This window comes from Dendrobates tinctorius, unplaced genomic scaffold, assembly GCF_039654945.1.
Source record: "Dendrobates tinctorius isolate UK_male_01 unplaced genomic scaffold, ASM3965494v1 ptg000250l, whole genome shotgun sequence".
NCBI classification, from domain to species: domain Eukaryota; kingdom Metazoa; phylum Chordata; class Amphibia; order Anura; family Dendrobatidae; genus Dendrobates; species Dendrobates tinctorius.
In genome coordinates, this window is record NW_027361917.1 from 26753833 (window position 1) to 26772962 (window position 19130).

The 19130-nt window shown below is 52.2% G+C and overlaps 1 long non-coding RNA gene across 1 annotated transcript in view; it reads right to left on the reverse strand.

Annotated features, from left to right (window-relative positions):
• Positions 1-19130, reverse strand: part of LOC141063510 (uncharacterized) — a 100968-nt gene that overhangs the window by 81670 nt on the left and 168 nt on the right. The window lies entirely within an intron of this gene.

A 19130-nucleotide genomic window follows, 5' to 3' on the forward strand; every position in this document is an offset into this window, starting at 1 on the left:
ACAGGTGATTTCAATACTAAGGAAATACTGAAAACAATCTGTTGGTGGGTCTTGAGGACACTGAAGTAGAGGAACTCTGCCCAAGAGACTAGAAACATTACGTGACCTTAAAGGGAACCTGTCACCAGGTTTTTCCTATATAAAATTAATCTATGGGGGACATGGCCTGAATATGGAGGGGTAAGGATGTGTGTTTCCTCTCTCCTGTCCCTGGACTGGATACAGATCTCGCCTGGACTATTAAACTCTGCCAAGACTCAGCAAATGAGCCCACAAAAACCTGGAGCCGGCCCTGTATGCACTGTATCACGGGGTCCTTCTCCGATATCACACAATCAACAGAGCGAGGGAAGTGTGGACAATCCCAAGACCTTTATTATAGGCAAAACTAAAAGGTCCATAAACAATCCACCATACTGAGGATACAATAGTCCAGAACATGAATACAGTTCAGTAACAGGATGAATGTCCAAGGAGATGAGAGTCCAAAAATCCAGCAGAGGATAAAATGGGTCCATATGCTTCCCCTTCTCTCTGAAGTGCCGTGTTAACACGATCATCACCACACAGGGTCTGACTTGAACAGCTCCTGTCCTCCCCAGCCCCCTACTTACATCTAGGGGTAGTCAGACAGGTTGGGGTAGTTTTCAGGCCTTCCAGACCTGACAGAGGTGCCTTAGGGATTAACGTACTACAGGGGGTCATCAAGAGGCATAGATACAGTCAGGCTGCAGACAGTAAGTGAGCTAATTCAATTATCAGACTTTTGGAAGGTAATTGAGACTCTAGACAATATGGGGAATACACAGAATGATACAGGGCAACAAGAGAACACTATGGAAATACGTAAAATATAAATATACACAAAATGATATCCACATAACATATCACACCATCACACACTGCACAGTACCACTTCTCCTGTCTTGTGAAAAAGGTGAGATTGGACTTTGAGAGGGTCAATGTTGGTTTAGTATTTTCAATATTACTGTGGCCAAATAAAAAATAAAATATTGGAAAAGCTGTTTAAATGGATTATCCCAAGTAATCCTCTCACCTCTGGAGAGGGGATAACTTTTCAATTTCTGGAGATCCGACTGCTGGGAACCCCATGATCCTGAAAATCGGAGATCTGTAGAGCACCATGTAAATGCAGCAGTGGATGACCATACGCACTGTGGCGCCATTCACATGTGGTTTTTTAAATATCTCCTTTTAGGAGAGTGAGGCGCACGACAAAGTAAAACAAAATTCACTGAGTGGGGTGAGGAGTGTTTTAGTTTGTGGGTTGTTGGGGTTTGTGTGGCAGGGCTGCTTTTTCGTCCCAGTCCGGCCCTGTGTCCATTTTACCAGATTTACAGAGAACAACATAACAAATATAGACTGACTATAAATGTGACAACCGGATGTGGGAGAGTTCTGGCTGTGATATCTGCAACCACATTGAAGGCTACAACCAATGTGGCTGATCTGATTCCCAGGTGGATGTACAGGATCATTTCTCCCTTACAGATCCAGGCCCAAGTCTCAAGAAGTTGGACACTTAGTTTAAAGGATTGTTGGTTATGGATGACCCCTAATTCGATAAATATCCCCTCCCCTCTCCCAATTTATCCCCATAATGTCATAGATCCGTAGTTGAACACCCAAAGAAGAGCAGCGCTTTGTAGAGGGTAACAGAGGGGATCATGTGCTGGGGACGCCCCTCTGTTACCTTCACATGCCCTGGGGGTGTCTAAAGCAGACAACCCCCTTTCCTGCTAGAACCGCCAAATCACACCAGGTCGGCACATTACGTGAGGTGGTCAAGCTCAACGTCCTCAGGCACATCAGTAATGGCGTTAATTGTGGCAGCGCGCTCTTCTGTTATGGAATCTTCTTTATCACACATGTTCATGACTATAGATGAGCGAATTTGTTCGGATTCGGTTCCGAACACAATCGGATTCGAATATTTGTTTTTGCAATATAAGCCAAACACTACAGAAACAAATTAGAGTCAATATGAGTAGAAATTACTTAATATGTTTGGAACCGATCATTAAACATACATTCAGGCCGAATAGCCTTCAAATATGGCTCGAATATGTCAAAATCAGATTTGGGGTCAAAATCCGAACAAATTCGCTCATCTCTATTTATGACCTCATAATAGTTGTCATGGTTACTACAGGGGCTATTACTGATACTGACAAGTATTAACTCTTTGTCATGATCCCAGTGCAGGTTTTGACCTGCACGCCAGGGGTTAATATCTTGATCCCAGTGCAGGCCCTGACCTGCACACCTGGGGTTAATTATTGTGGCCGCTCTTTGGTTTGGGGAGAGCTTCTTATAGCCCTGGGAAGCGCCAATCCCCGTCAGTTATACTTTTGCCCATGGCCGAGTGTGATGACCCCTGTGTGCCTGTCTTCTAGCTTGCTTCTATGGTTCTGACCCGGTTCTGTCCCCCGTTGTGAGTTTGCCTTTTGATTCTGTACTGTGTATCTGCTTCTCTGGTTTCTGACTGCTGCTACGTCCTGATTATCCATTCTGTCTAATCCTTTAGTACTGTTGTGCTATCTCGTGCTTTGACCCCGGCCTGATCTGGTTTACGTCCCTGTCCATGCCCCTTGGTAACTTTGTCCTGTAGTTACCCTTCTAGGCGTTTTCCTTCAGCTCCTATCACTCTGGAGTTTTGGCCACGCCCCCAGCAGTCACATGCTTTAGGTCTTGTTGGTCTAGCACGCATCTTCTCAGCTGCTGCTCTGCTCCACAGGTATCTTAGAGCACAGATTGTCTTACTCAGGACACATGCACTGGCTCAGTGAGCAAGAGCAGTGCGGTGTTCCTGACACCCTTTCATCATTGGTAATTCGCTTTCCTTATAAAAGCAAATAACTGCACTTGTTACCAGCAGGCGTCTATCATTATGGCTTCCATTAGGCACCATAAGAAATACACATTACAGATTAAACGTGCGAGTGTTTCAGGAGGGTTTTGCGCTTTTTAGATCCAGAGATTGGATTTATCACTAGCACTTTACAAAGAAAAAAATTAAGAGGAAACTACTTGTAAAATAATATTCTAGGAAATTGTATTTCAATAATTTTCCTAATGTACATTCTACACAGTTATATAGGTTGAATAAAAGAACTAGGACCATAAAATTTAAACTGTTTTCAAAGTTATACATTTTCTATTGCTAAATTACTGTCATGTTTTGCTAAAAAAATATCCAGCCCTTTTTTAAATGCTGCTATAGTGTCTGCCATTACTACCTGTTGTGGTAGAGCATGCCAGTCTGACTGCTCTAACTGTAAAGAACCCTTTCCTGTTTAGCTGCCAGAACTGACTTTCCTCCACGTGTAACAAATGTTCAACTACTCTTTGTAAAGTCCTGGAAAGTTATGTCACGTGCCAGTACTATGCGTTGACCACATATGTATTTATACATATAAATGAGATTTTGTAATAAAGTAATCTAGTTTCCACCTTTGAACTGACTTTTTATAGAGGAGTAATTATTCATTTGGATCACAGGATTTGAGCTCTCTTTGTATACACCATAAAATCTTGTTTGCTTTTACAGCTGCTTCCTGACATTGAGTATTGCTATTAGGCTTACTTGTAACCAGAATACCCAAAGACTTCTGTCCTTTAATCTCTAATATATTTACATGTGCGGTAATCTACAGTGGGGCAAAAAAGTATTTAGTCAGTCAGCAATAGTGCAAGTTCCACCACTTAAAAAGATGAGAGGCGTCTGTAATTTACATCATAGGTAGACCTCAACTATGGGAGACAAACTGAGAAAAAAAAATCCAGAAAATCACATTCTGTTTTTTTTTCATTTTATTTGCATATTATGGTGGAAAATAAGTATTTGGTCAGAAACAAAATTTCATCTCAATACTTTGTGATATATCCTTTGTTGGCAATGACAGAGGTCAAACGTTTTCTGTAAGTCTTCACAAGGTTGCCACACACTGTTGTTGGTATGTTGGCCCATTCCTCCATGCAGATCTCCTCTAGAGCAGTGATGTTTTTGGCTTTTCGCTTGGCAACACGGACTTTCAACTCCCTCCAAAGGTTTTCTATAGGGTTGAGATCTGGAGACTGGCTAGGCCACTCCAGGACCTTGAAATGCTTCTTACGAAGCCACTCCTTCGTTGCCCTGGCGGTGTGCTTTGGATCATTGTCATGTTGAAAGACCCAGCCACGTTTCATCTTCAATGCCCTTGCTGATGGAAGGAGGTTTGCACTCAAAATCTCACGATACATGGCCCCATTCATTCTTTCATGTACCCGGATCAGTCGTCCTGGCCCCTTTGCAGAGAAAGAGCCCCAAAGCATGATGTTTCCACCACCATGCTTTACAGTAGGTATGGTGTTTGATGGATGCAACTCAGTATTCTTTTTCCTCCAAACACGACAAGTTGTGTTTCTACCAAACAGTTCCAGTTTGGTTTCATCAGACCATAGGACATTCTCCCAAAACTCCTCTGGATCATCCAAATGCTCTCTAGCAAACTTCAGACGGGCCCGGACATGTACAGGCTTAAGCAGTGGGACACGTCTGGCACTGCAGGATCTGAGTCCATGGTGGCGTAGTGTTACTTATGGTAGGCCTTGTTACATTGGTCCCAGCTCTCTGCAGTTCATTCACTAGGTCCCCCCGCGTGGTTCTGGGATTTTTGCTCACCGTTCTTGTGATCATTCTGACCCCACGGGGTGGGATTTTGCGTGGAGCACCAGATCGAGGGAGATTATCAGTGGTCTTGTATGTCTTCCATTTTCTAATTATTGCTCCCACAGTTGATTTCTTCACTCCAAGCTGGTTGGCTATTGCAGATTCAGACTTCCCAGCCTGGTGCAGGGCTACAATTTTGTTTCTGGTGTCCTTTGACAGCTCTTTGGTCTTCACCATAGTGGAGTTTGGAGTCAGACTGTTTGAGGGTGTGCACAGGTGTCTTTTTATACTGATAACAAGTTTAAACAGGTGCCATTACTACAGGTAATGAGTGGAGGAAAGAGGAGACTCTTAAAGAAGAAGTTACAGGTCTGTGAGAGCCAGAAATCTTGATTGCTTGTTTCTGACCAAATACTTATTTTCCACAATATGCAAATAAAATGAAAAAAAAAACAGACAATGTGATTTTCTGGATTTTTGCTTCTCCGTTTGTCTCCCATAGTTGAGGTCTACCTATGATGTAAATTACAGACGCCTCTCATCTTTTTAAGTGGTGGAACTTGCACTATTGCTGACTGACTAAATACTTTTTTGCCCCACTGTATATGCAGCAGTACGATTACTCCCATTGCATTGTATTACTCTACATTTATTAACATTAAACTTCATCTGCCATGTGTTTGCCCATGCAGGAATATTTTCCAGATAATTTTGTAATATTATAATGTCACAGGTTAATAATCAACATATGCAGTTTGGAGGGTGCCTGTCACAGGGTTACCGCGACAGTGTAAAGCCAGCAGACTGCAGTGTCTGATTGCTCCTACTCCGGCACAGAGAAGAAGCACTTCTCCTTCATTTTAAATCTTTATTTCGTCTAGCAGAACAGGGGTTAATCAGCCATGTTGGAAATCCCTGTGCTCACAGCTGAGGTCGGTTACCCACTCCTTTCCCCTTTATAATCTGGGTTCTGTTACTTAAATCCTTGTCAGAGCTAGCATTTGCTGCATGGCTAACGGTGGGAGAGGAGCACATATGAGGAGAGTTAAGGAGTCATTAGTGACTGTTGCTTGGTTTGTATGTGCGGTAATTCCTTATCCTTCTCTGTTTTGGTTTATTCCTCTACCTTCACACCCCGATGCATTCCTCTGTTACATGTGAGTGAATATTTTGTATGCCTGGAGTTTTCTGTTAACCCTTGTCCGTGTTGCCTTGTTTTTCAGGTTGGTGTGTTGGTGTACTACGGTTCCCTTGGTGGGGAAAGAGAACAGACGGAGGGCTAACTCAGGAGATAAGGCAAGGGCGGAGGCCCCGGCATCTTTGCCATCTCTAGAGTATCCAGGGGAGCAGAGTGAGCTAGGGAGCCCCCTCGTGTTAGGGACAGGGAAGGAGCCCCTGGTCCTGGGTCACCCGACAGCCGTATCATGACAGGGCACTGATCCATTGGAAAAGGTAGTGATATCCAGCTGTTTTTTGGATAAAAAAAAATAGTAAACATTTTTTATTAGAATTGAATAAAAACATTTTGAAAAAGATCTCACATTTTTTCTACAGTACTGGGAATGTTCTGTTTTTATAGAATTCTACTGAAAAAAATATCTACACCACCAAGTAGGAGTGGTTTTTCAAGCGAACTGAGGAATCGCTAGCTAGTTAAACGTGGGTGAGCTGGATCACTCTCTATTTATTGCCTTGATCCTTTACTTTTAGATTCAGAACAAGCTGTAGAGTTAAAATAATGTTTACTTAAAGGGAATCTGTCAGCAGTTTTTTGCTATTTCATCTGAGAGCATCATAATGTAGGAAAAGAGGCCCTGAATCCAACGATGTATCAATTAATTTACTGGGTGCAGCCGTTCTCACACAATTAGAGATTTTAGATTTAGCAATGCAGCAGAGCTGATAAAGCTAATCCCACCCACACCAGGATCTCATGCACAAAGCTGTAGACAGTGAGGTGCTTATAACAGAAGGGGGTGACGTCACGTGAGACCAGGGCTCAAAGACCACCTGGACACAACAATGTTAATCACAAGATGATTAAACCTTCAGTCTGTAAACAACAGCACACAGCCGGATATGTGACACATCTTTGAGTTCAGTGTTTTAACCCCCCCCCTCATGGTGTCCTCAGATTACATACCAAACCCTGCTGTTAGATTTCCCTTTAATGCTTACATATTTGCTGCTTACTGCAGCCAACACTAGTTTATATAATGAATATCTGCACATAACTAAAAAAAAAAAAACCTTTTGCAGCACAGTCATGTCTTATGTGCGAATAATACATGTTCTTCATGAAACAGCTAGAAAAAAAATTAAAATAATGGACACTGCCAGAAAGGTGCACGTTTGCCTTGCTATGAAAAAGTGGTTGCCCCCTTCCTGATTTCCTATTCTTTTGCATGTATATCACAATTAAATGTTAACACTTAACTTTTAAATTAAGACATAAATTAACTGTGGTTTATCACATCTTTGGGAAGTTGAGTTCAATTTCACTAGACATACGCAGGCCTGATAACTGCCACACCTGTTCTCAATCAAGAAATTACTTTCATAGGAACTGCCTGACAAAGTGAAGTAGACCAAAAGATCTGCAAAAGACATCAGGCTGTGTTCCAAAGAAATTCAGGAACAAATGAGAAACAAAGTAATTGAGATCTATTAGTCTGGAAAAGGTTATAAAGCCATTTCTCAAGCTTTGGGACTCCAGCACACCACAATGAGAGCCAAAATCCACAAATGGTGAAAACATAGAACAGTGGTGAACTTTCCCAGGAGTAGTCGGCCTACAAAAAAGTCTAGTCTAGCCCTCCATCAGTTCAGGCCGGAGGGCTCTGCTAGCTTAGTCCAGGGGTCTCCACATTAAGCTGTAGTCCTCCATCAGCGTGGACTGGAGTCCTCCACCAGCTGGGTCTGGAGTCTACCAGTATTTCAGTCAAGAACCATTCATCAGCTGAGTCTGGAGTCCTCCATCGGCTCAGTCTGGAGTTCTCCACCGTTTCGAACCATCCTCAGTCTGGAGTCCTCCACTAGCTCAGTCTGGAGTCCACCAGCAGCTCAGTCTGGAACTATCCTCAGTCTTGAGTCCGCCACCACAGCTCAGTCTGGAGTCCTCCACTGGCTCAGTCTGGAGTCATCCACCGGCTCAGTCTGGAACTATCCTCAGTCTGGAGTCCTCCACCGGCTCAGTCTGGAACTATCCTCAGTCTGGAGTCCTCCACCGGCTCAGTCTGGAACTATCCTCAGTCTGGAGTCCTCCACCGGCCCAGTCTGGAACTATCCTCAGTCTGGAGTCCTCCACCGGCTCAGTCTGGAACTATCCTCAGTCTGGAGTCCTCCACCGGCCCAGTCTGGAACTATCCTCAGTCTGGAGTCCTCCACTGGCTCAGTCTGGAACTATCCTCAGTCTGAAATCCTCCACCGACTCAATTTGGAAATATCCTCAGTCTGGAGTCCTCCACCACAGCTTAGTCTGGAGTCCTCCACCGCCTCAGTATGGAACTATCCTCAGTCTGGAGTCCTCCACCGGCTCAGTCTGGAACGATTCTCAGTCTGGAGTCCTCCAACGACTGGAGTCCTCCACTGGCTCAGTCTGGAACTATCCTCAGTCTGGAGTCCTCCACCAGCTCAGTCTGGAGTCCTCCACCGGCTCAGTCTGGAACTATCCTCAGTCTGGAGTCCTCCACCAGTTCAGTCTGGAGTCCTCCACCGACTCAGTCTGGAACTATCCTCAGCCTGGAGTTCTCCACCGGCTCAGTCTGGAACTATCCTTAGTCTGGAGTCCTCCACCAGCTCAGTCTGGAGTCCTCCACCAGCCCAGTCTGGAGTCCTCCACTGGCTCAGTCTGGAACTATCCTGTCTGGAGTCCTCCACCAGCCCAGTCTGGAACTATCCTCAGCTTGGAGTTCTCCACCAGCCCAGTCTGGAACTATCCTCAGCTTGGAGTTCTCCACCAGCCCAGTCTGGAACTATCCTCAGCCTGGAGTCCTCCACCGACTCAGTCTGGAACTATCCTGTCTGGAGTCCTCCACGGGCCCAGTCTGGAACTATCCTCAGCCTGGAGTCCTCCACCAGCCCAGTCTGGAACTATCCTCAGCCTGGAGTCCTCCACCAGCCCAGTCAGGAGTCTTCCACCAGCTCAGTCTGGAACTATCCTGTCTGGAGTCCTCCACCAGCTCAGTCTGGAACTATCCTCAGCATGGAGTCCTCCACCAGCCCAGTCTGGAACTATCCTCAGCCTGGAGTCCTCCACCAGCCCAGTCTGGAACTATCCTCAGCCTGGAGTCCTCCACCAGCCCAGTCTGGAACTATCCTCAGCCTAGAGTCCTCCACCAGTCCAGTCTGGAACTATCCTCAGCCTGGAGTCCTCCACCAGCCCAGTCTGGAGTCCTCCACCGGCTCAGTCTGGAACTATCCTCAGCCTGGAGTCCTCCACCAGCCCAGTCTGGAGTCCTCCACCGGCTCAGTCTGGAACTATCCTCAGGCTGGAGTCCTCCACCGGCTCAGTCTGGAACTATCCTCAGCCTGGAGTTCTCCACCGGCTCAGTCTGGAACTATCCTTAGTCTGGAGTCCTCCACCAGCTCAGTCTGGAGTCCTCCAACAGCCCAGTCTGGAGTCCTCCACTGGCTCAGTCTGGAACTATCCTGTCTGGAGTCCTCCACCAGCCCAGTCTGGAACTATCCTCAGCTTGGAGTTCTCCACCAGCCCAGTCTGGAACTATCCTCAGCTTGGAGTTCTCCACCAGCCCAGTCTGGAAATATCCTCAGCCTGGAGTCCTCCACCGACTCAGTCTGGAACTATCCTGTCTGGAGTCCTCCACGGGCCCAGTCTGGAACTATCCTCAGCCTGGAGTCCTCCACCAGCCCAGTCTGGAACTATCCTCAGCCTGGAGTCCTCCACCAGCCCAGTCTGGAACTATCCTCAGCCTGGAGTCCTCCACCAGCCCAGTCTGGAACTATCCTCAGCCTGGAGTCCTCCACCAGCCCAGTCTGGAACTATCCTCAGCCTGGAGTCCTCCACCAGCCCAGTCTGGAGTCCTCCACCGCCTCAGTCTGGAACTATCCTCAGCCTGGAGTCCTCCACCAGCCCAGTCTGGAGTCCTCCACCGGCTCAGTCTGGAACTATCCTCAGGCTGGAGTCCTCCACCGGCTCAGTCTGGAACTATCCTCAGCCTGGAGTCCTCCACCGGCCCAGTCTGGAACTATCCTCAGCCTGGAGTCCTCCACCGGCCCAGTCTGGAACTATCCTCAGCCTGGAGTCCTCCACCGGCTCAGCCTGGAGTCCTCCACCGACCCAGTCTGGAACTATCCTCAGCCTGGAGTCCTCCACCGGCCCAGTCTGGAACTATCCTCAGCCTGGAGTCCTCCACCAGCCCAGTCTGGAACTATCCTCAGCCTGGAGTCCTCCACCAGCCCAGCCTGGAGTCGTCCACCGGCTCAATCTGGAACTATCCTCAGCCTGGAGTCCTCCACCAGCTCAGCCTGGAGTCCTCCACCAGCTCAGTCTGGAACTATCCTCAGCCTGGAGTCCTCCACCAGCTCAGTCTGGAACTATCCTCAGCCTGGAGTCCTCCACCAGCTCAGTCTGGAACTATCCTCAGTCTGGAGTCCTCCACCAGCCCAGTCTGGAACTACCCTCAACCTGGAGTCCTCCACCAGCCCAGTCTGGAACTATCCTCAGGCTGGAGTCCTCCACCGGCTCAGTCTGGAACTATCCTCAGCCTGGAGTTCTCCACCGGCTCAGTCTGGAACTATCCTTAGTCTGGAGTCCTCCACCAGCTCAGTCTGGAGTCCTCCAACAGCCCAGTCTGGAGTCCTCCACTGGCTCAGTCTGGAACTATCCTGTCTGGAGTCCTCCACCAGCCCAGTCTGGAACTATCCTCAGCTTGGAGTTCTCCACCAGCCCAGTCTGGAACTATCCTCAGCTTGGAGTTCTCCACCAGCCCAGTCTGGAACTATCCTCAGCCTGGAGTCCTCCACCGACTCAGTCTGGAACTATCCTGTCTGGAGTCCTCCACGGGCCCAGTCTGGAACTATCCTCAGCCTGGAGTCCTCCACGGGCCCAGTCTGGAACTATCCTCAGCCTGGAGTCCTCCACCAGCCCAGTCTGGAACTATCCTCAGCCTGGAGTCCTCCACCAGCCCAGTCTGGAACTATCCTCAGCCTGGAGTCCTCCACCAGCCCAGTCTGGAACTATCCTCAGCCTGGAGTCCTCCACCAGCCCAGTCTGGAGTCCTCCACCGCCTCAGTCTGGAACTATCCTCAGCCTGGAGTCCTCCACCAGCCCAGTCTGGAGTCCTCCACCGGCTCAGTCTGGAACTATCCTCAGGCTGGAGTCCTCCACCGGCCCAGTCTGGAACTATCCTCAGCCTGGAGTCCTCCACCGGCCCAGTCTGGAACTATCCTCAGCCTGGAGTCCTCCACCGGCCCAGTCTGGAACTATCCTCAGCCTGGAGTCCTCCACCGGCTCAGCCTGGAGTCCTCCACCGACCCAGTCTGGAACTATCCTCAGCCTGGAGTCCTCCACCGGCCCAGTCTGGAACTATCCTCAGCCTGGAGTCCTCCACCGGCCCAGTCTGGAACTATCCTCAGCCTGGAGTCCTCCACCAGCCCAGTCTGGAACTATCCTCAGCCTGGAGTCCTCCACCAGCCCAGCCTGGAGTCGTCCACCGGCTCAATCTGGAACTATCCTCAGCCTGGAGTCCTCCACCAGCTCAGCCTGGAGTCCTCCACCAGCTCAGTCTGGAACTATCCTCAGCCTGGAGTCCTCCACCAGCTCAGTCTGGAACTATCCTCAGCCTGGAGTCCTCCACCAGCTCAGTCTGGAACTATCCTCAGTCTGGAGTCCTCCACCAGCCCAGTCTGGAACTACCCTCAACCTGGAGTCCTCCACCGGCTCAGTCTGGAACTATCCTCAGGCTGGAGTCCTCCACCGGCTCAGTCTGGAACTATCCTCAGCCTGGAGTCCTCCACCGCCTCAGTCTGGAACTATCCTCAGTCTGGAGTCCTCCACCAACTCAGTCTGGAACTATCCTCAGTCTGGAGTCCTCCACCAACTCAGTCTGGAACTATCCTCAGCCTGGAGTCCTCCACCAGCCCAGTCTGGAACTATCCTCAGTCTGGAGTCCTCCACCAGCCCAGTCTGGAACTATCCTCAGTCTGAAATCCTCCACCGACTCAATTTGGAAATATCCTCAGTCTGGAGTCCTCCACCACAGCTTAGTCTGGAGTCCTCCACCGCCTCAGTATGGAACTATCCTCAGTCTGGAGTCCTCCACCGGCTCAGTCTGGAACGATTCTCAGTCTGGAGTCCTCCAACGACTGGAGTCCTCCACTGGCTCAGTCTGGAACTATCCTCAGTCTGGAGTCCTCCACCAGCTCAGTCTGGAGTCCTCCACCGGCTCAGTCTGGAACTATCCTCAGTCTGGAGTCCTCCACCAGTTCAGTCTGGAACTATCCTCAGCCTGGAGTTCTCCACCGGCTCAGTCTGGAACTATCCTTAGTCTGGAGTCCTCCACCAGCTCAGTCTGGAGTCCTCCACCAGCCCAGTCTGGAGTCCTCCACTGGCTCAGTCTGGAACTATCCTGTCTGGAGTCCTCCACCAGCCCAGTCTGGAACTATCCTCAGCTTGGAGTTCTCCACCAGCCCAGTCTGGAACTATCCTCAGCTTGGAGTTCTCCACCAGCCCAGTCTGGAACTATCCTCAGCCTGGAGTCCTCCACCGACTCAGTCTGGAACTATCCTGTCTGGAGTCCTCCACGGGCCCAGTCTGGAACTATCCTCAGCCTGGAGTCCTCCACCAGCCCAGTCTGGAACTATCCTCAGCCTGGAGTCCTCCACCAGCCCAGTCAGGAGTCTTCCACCAGCTCAGTCTGGAACTATCCTGTCTGGAGTCCTCCACCAGCTCAGTCTGGAACTATCCTCAGCATGGAGTCCTCCACCAGCCCAGTCTGGAACTATCCTCAGCCTGGAGTCCTCCACCAGCCCAGTCTGGAACTATCCTCAGCCTGGAGTCCTCCACCAGCCCAGTCTGGAACTATCCTCAGCCTGGAGTCCTCCACCAGCCCAGTCTGGAACTATCCTCAGCCTGGAGTCCTCCACCAGCCCAGTCTGGAGTCCTCCACCGGCTCAGTCTGGAACTATCCTCAGCCTGGAGTCCTCCACCAGCCCAGTCTGGAGTCCTCCACCGGCTCAGTCTGGAACTATCCTCAGGCTGGAGTCCTCCACAGGCTCAGTCTGGAACTATCCTCAGCCTGGAGTCCTCCACCGGCCCAGTCTGGAACTATCCTCAGCCTGGAGTCCTCCACCGGCCCAGTCTGGAACTATCCTCAGCCTGGAGTCCTCCACCGGCTCAGCCTGAAGTCCTCCACCGGCCCAGTCTGGAACTATCCTCAGCCTGGAGTCCTCCACCGGCCCAGTCTGGAACTATCCTCAGCCTGGAGTCCTCCACCAGCCCAGTCAGGAACTATCCTCAGCCTGGAATCCTCCACCAGCCCAGTCTGGAGTCCTCCACCGGCTCAGTCTGGAACTATCCTCAGCCTGGAGTCCTCCACCAGCTCAGCCTGGAGTCCTCCACCAGCTCAGTCTGGAACTATCCTCAGCCTGGAGTCCTCCACCAGCTCAGTCTGGAACTATCCTCAGCCTGGAGTCCTCCACCAGCTCAGTCTGGAACTATCCTCAGCCTGGAGTCCTCCACCAGCTCAGTCTGGAACTATCCTCAGTCTGGAGTCCTCCACCAGCCCAGTCTGGAACTACCCTCAACCTGGAGTCCTCCACCAGCCCAGTCTGGAACTACCCTCAGGCTGGAGTCCTCCACCGGCTCAGTCTGGAACTATCCTCAGCCTGGAGTCCTCCACCGCCTCAGTCTGGAACTATCCTCAGTCTGGAGTCCTCCACCAACTCAGTCTGGAACTATCCTCAGCCTGGAGTCCTCCACCAGCCCAGTCTGGAACTATCCTCAGTCTGGAGTCCTCCACCAGCCCAGTCTGGAACTATCCTCAGTCTGGAGTCCTCCACCGGCTCAGTCTGGAAGTATCCTCAGCCTGGAGTCCTCCACCGGCTCACTCTGGAACTATCAGTCTGGAGTCCTCCACTGGCTCAGTATGGAGTCCTCCACTGGCTCAGTCTGGAATCCTCCACCGGCTCGGTCTGGAACTATCCTCAGCCTGGAGTCCTCCACCGGCTCGGTCTGGAACGATCCTCAGCCTGGAGTCCTCCACCGGCTCGGTCTGGAACTATCCTCAGTCTGGAGTCCTCCACCGGCCCAGTCTGGAACTATCCTCAGTCTGGAGTCCTCCACTGGCTCAGTCTGGAACTATCCTCAGTCTGAAATCCTCCACCGACTCAATTTGGAAATATCCTCAGTCTGGAGTCCTCCACCACAGCTTAGTCTGGAGTCCTCCACCGCCTCAGTATGGAACTATCCTCAGTCTGGAGTCCTCCACCGGCTCAGTCTGGAACGATTCTCAGTCTGGAGTCCTCCAACAACTGGAATCCTCCACTGGCTCAGTCTGGAACTATCCTCAGTCTGGAGTCCTCCACCAGCTCAGTCTGGAGTCCTCCACCGGCTCAGTCTGGAACTATCCTCAGTCTGGAGTCCTCCACCAGTTCAGTCTGGAGTCCTCCACCGACTCAGTCTGGAACTATCCTCAGCCTGGAGTTCTCCACCGGCTCAGTCTGGAACTATCCTTAGTCTGGAGTCCTCCACCAGCTCAGTCTGGAGTCCTCCACCAGCCCAGTCTGGAGTCCTCCACTGGCTCAGTCTGGAACTATCCTGTCTGGAGTCCTCCACCAGCCCAGTCTGGAACTATCATCAGCTTGGAGTTCTCCACCAGCCCAGTCTGGAACTATCCTCAGCTTGGAGTTCTCCACCAGCCCAGTCTGGAACTATCCTCAGCCTGGAGTCCTCCACCGACTCAGTCTGGAACTATCCTGTCTGGAGTCCTCCACGGGCCCAGTCTGGAACTATCCTCAGCCTGGAGTCCTCCACCAGCCCAGTCTGGAACTATCCTCAGCCTGGAGTCCTCCACCAGCCCAGTCAGGAGTCTTCCACCAGCTCAGTCTGGAACTATCCTGTCTGGAGTCCTCCACCAGCTCAGTCTGGAACTATCCTCAGCATGGAGTCCTCCACCAGCCCAGTCTGGAACTATCCTCAGCCTGGAGTCCTCCACCAGCCCAGTCTGGAACTATCCTCAGCCTGGAGTCCTCCACCAGCCCAGTCTGGAACTATCCTCAGCCTGGAGTCCTCCACCAGCCCAGTCTGGAACTATCCTCAGCCTGGAGTCCTCCACCAGCCCAGTCTGGAACTATCCTCAGCCTGGAGTCCTCCACCAGCCCAGTCTGGAACTATCCTCAGCCTGGAGTCCTCCACCAGCTCAGCCTGGAGTCCTCCACCGGCCCAGTCTGGAACTATCCTCAGCCTGGAGTCCTCCACCGGCCCAGTCTGGAACTATCCTCAGCCTGGAGTCCTCCACCAGCCCAGTCTGGAACTATCCTCAGCCTGGAGTCCTCCACCAGCCCAGTCTGGAGTCCTCCACCGGCTCAGTCTGGAACTATCCTCAGCCTGGAGTCCTCCACCAGCTCAGCCTGGAGTCCTCCACCAGCTCAGTCTGGAACTATCCTCAGCCTGGAGTCCTCCACCAGCTCAGTCTGGAACTATCCTCAGTCTGGAGTCCTCCACCAGCCCAGTCTGGAACTACCCTCAACCTGGAGTCCTCCACCAGCCCAGTCTGGAACTATCCTCAGGCTGGAGTCCTCCACCGGCTCAGTCTGGAACTATCCTCAGCCTGGAGTCCTCCACCAGCCCAGTCTGGAGTCCTCCACCGGCTCAGTCTGGAACTATCCTCAGCCTGGAGTCCTCCACCAGCTCAGCCTGGAACTATCCTCAGTCTGGAGTCCTCCACCGGCTCAGTCTGGAACGATCCTCAGTCTGGAGTCCTCCACCGGCTCAGTCTGGAACGATCCTCAGTCTGGAGTCCTCCACCGTCTCAGTCTGGAACAATCCTCAGTCTGGAGTCCTCCACCGGCTCAGTCTGGAAGTATCCTCAGTCTGGAGTCCTCCACCGGCTCACTCTGGAACTATCCTCAGTCTGGAGTCCTCCACTGGCTCAGTATGGAGTCCTCCACTGGCTCAGTCTGGAATCCTCCACCGGCTCGGTCTGGAACTATCCTCAGCCTGGAGTCCTCCACCGGCTCGGTTTGGAACGATCCTCAGCCTGCAGTCCTCCACCGGCTCGGTCTGGAACGATCCTCAGCCTGGAGTCCTCCACCGGCTCGGTCTGGAACGATCCTCAGCCTGGAGTCCTCCACCGGCTCGGTCTGGAACGATCCTCAGCCTGGAGTCCTCCACCGGCTCGGTCTGGAACGATCCTCAGCCTGGAGTCCTCCACCGGCTCGGTCTGGAACGATCCTCAGCCTGGAGTCCTCCACCGGCTCGGTCTGGAACGATCCTCAGCCTGGAGTCCTCCACCGGCTCAGTCTGGAGCGATCCTCAGCCTGGAGTCCTCCACCGGCTTGGTCTGGAACGATCCTCAGCCTGGAGTCCTCCACCGGCTCGGTCTGGAACGATCCTCAGCCTGGAGTCATCCACCGGCTCGGTCTGGAACGATCCTCAGCCTGGAGTCCTCCACCGGCTCTGTCTGGAACGATCCTCAGCCTGGAGTCCTCCACCGCCTCGGTCTGGAACTATCCTCAGCCTGGAGTCCTCCACCAGCCCAGTCTGGAACTATCCTCAGCCTGGAGTCCTCCACCAGCCCAGTCTGGAACTATCCTCAGCCTGGAGTCCTCCACCAGCCCAGTCTGGAACTATCCTCAGCCTGGAGTCCTCCACCGGCTCAGTCTGGAACTATCCTCAGCCTGGAGTCCTCCACCAGCCCAGTCTGGAACTATCCTCAGCCTGGAGTCCTCCACCACCTCAGTCTGGAACTATCCTCAGCCTGGAGTCCTCCACCAGACCAGTCTGGAACTTTCCTCAGTCTGGAACGATCCTCAGTCTGGAGTCCTCCACCGGCTCAGTCTGGAGTCCTCCACCGGCTCAGTCTGGAACTATCCTCAGCCTGGAGTCCTCCACCAGCCCAGTCTGGAACTATCCTCAGCCTGGAGTCCTCCACCAGCCCAGTCTGGAACTATCCTCAGCCTGGAGTCCTCCACCAGCCCAGTCTGGAACTATCCTCAGCCTGGAGTCCTCCACCAGCCCAGTCTGGAACTATCCTCAGCCTGGAGTCCTCCACCAGCCCAGTCTGGAACTATCCTCAGCCTGGAGTCCTCCACCAGCCCAGTCTGGAACTATCCTCAGCCTGGAGTCCTCCACCAGCCCAGTCTGGAACTATCCTCAGCCTGGAGTCCTCCACCAGCCCAGTCTGGAACTATCCTCAGGCTGGAGTCCTCCACCAGCCCAGTCTGGAACTATCCTCAGGCTGGAGTCCTCCACCAGCCCAGTCTGGAACTATCCTCAGCCTGGAGTCCTCTACCAGACCAGTCTGGAACTATCCTCAGCCTGGAGTCCTCCACCAGCCCAGTCTGGAACTATCCTCAGCCTGGAGTCCTCCACCAGCTCAGTCTGGAACTATCCTCAGTCTGGAGTCCTCCACCAGCCCAGTCTGGAACTATCCTCAACCTGGAGTCCTCCACCAGCTCAGTCTGGAACTATCCTCAGTCTGGAGTCCTCCACCAGCCCAGTCTGGAACTATCCTCAGCCTGGAGTCCTCCACCAGCCCAGTCTGGAACTATCCTCAGCCTGGAGTCCTCCACCAGCCCAGTCTGGAACTATCCTCAGCCTGGAGTCCTCCACCAGCCCAGTCTGGAACTATCCTCAGCCTGGAGTCCTCCACCAGCCCAGTCTGGAACTATCCTCAGCCTGGAGTCCTCCACCAGCCCAGTCTGGAACTATCCTCAGGCTGGAGTCCTCCACCAGCCCAGTCTGGAACTATCCTCAGGCTGGAGTCCTCCACCAGCCCAGTCTGGAACTATCCTCAGGCTGGAGTCCTCCACCAGCCCAGTCTGGAACTATCCTCAGCCTGGAGTCCTCTACCAGACCAGTCTGGAACTATCCTCAGCCTGGAGTCCTCCACCAGCCCAGTCTGGAACTATCCTCAGCCTGGAGTCCTCCACCAGCTCAGTCTGGAACTATCCTCAGTCTGGAGTCCTCCACCAGCCCAGTCTGGAACTATCCTCAACCTGGAGTCCTCCACCAGCTCAGTCTGGAACTATCCTCAGTCTGGAGTCCTCCACCAGCCCAGTCTGGAACTATCCTCAACCTGGAGTCCTCCACCAGCCCAGTCTGGAACTATCCTCAGCCTGGAGTCCTCCACCGGCTCAGTCTGGAACTATCCTCAGCCTGGAGTCCTCCACCAGCCCAGTCTGGAGTCCTCCACTGGCTCAGTCTGGAACTATCCTCAACCTGGAGTCCTCCACCAGCTCAGTCTGAAACTATCCTCAGTCTGGAGTCCTCCACCAGCCCAGTCTGGAACTATCCTCAACCTGGAGTCCTCCACCAGCCCAGTCTGGAACTATCCTCAGCCTGGAGTCCTCCACCGGCTCAGTCTGGAACTATCCTCAGCCTGGAGTCCTCCACCAGCCCAGTCTGGAGTCCTCCTCTGGCTCAGTCTGGAACTATCCTCAGCCTGGAGTCCTCCACCAGCTTAGTCTGGAACTATCCTCAGCCTAGAGTCCTCCACCAGCCCAGTCTGGAGTCCTCCACCGGCTCAGTCTGGAACTATCCTCAGCCTGGAGTCCTCCACCAGCCCAGTTTGGAGTCCTCCACTGGCTCAGTCTGGAACTATCCTCAGTCTGGAGTCCTCCACCGGCTCAGTCTGGAACTATCCTCAGTCTGGAGTCCTCCACCGACTCAGTCTGAAACTATCCTCAGCCTGGAGTCCTCCACCAGCCCAGTCTGGAGTCCTCCACCGGCTCAGTCTGGAACTATCCTCAGTCTGGAGTCCTCCACCGGCTCAGTCTGGAACTATCCTCAGCCTGGAGTCCTCCACCGGCTCAGTCTGGAACTATCCTCAGTCTGGAGTCCTCCACCGGCTCAGTCTGGAACTATCCTCAGCCTGGAGTCCTCCACCGGCCTAGTCTGGAACTATCCTCAGCCTGGAGTCCTCCACCAGCCTAATCTGGAACTATCCTCAGTCTGGAGTCCTCCACCGGCTCAGTCCATAACTATCCTCAGTCTGGAGTCCTCCACCAGCTGTTATGGGTAGTGTGAGAGTTGCTGACACCCTTCGGTGCCCACTTTGTGACCAGCCTGCACCACTGGGCACCTCTGCATTGTATGTTATTATGGGGATCAGTCTTGCTACTTAATAAAAAAGTTAAAAAAATAACGAAATAACAGAAGTTAGCAACTGCGTAACCAACATCTGCCTTCGGTATGTACGGTGACATATTCTGCAGTTATGGGACTCTTTGCATGTGGTATCAGTGGGCCCAACTGCTTGTCTCTATGGGGATGCCG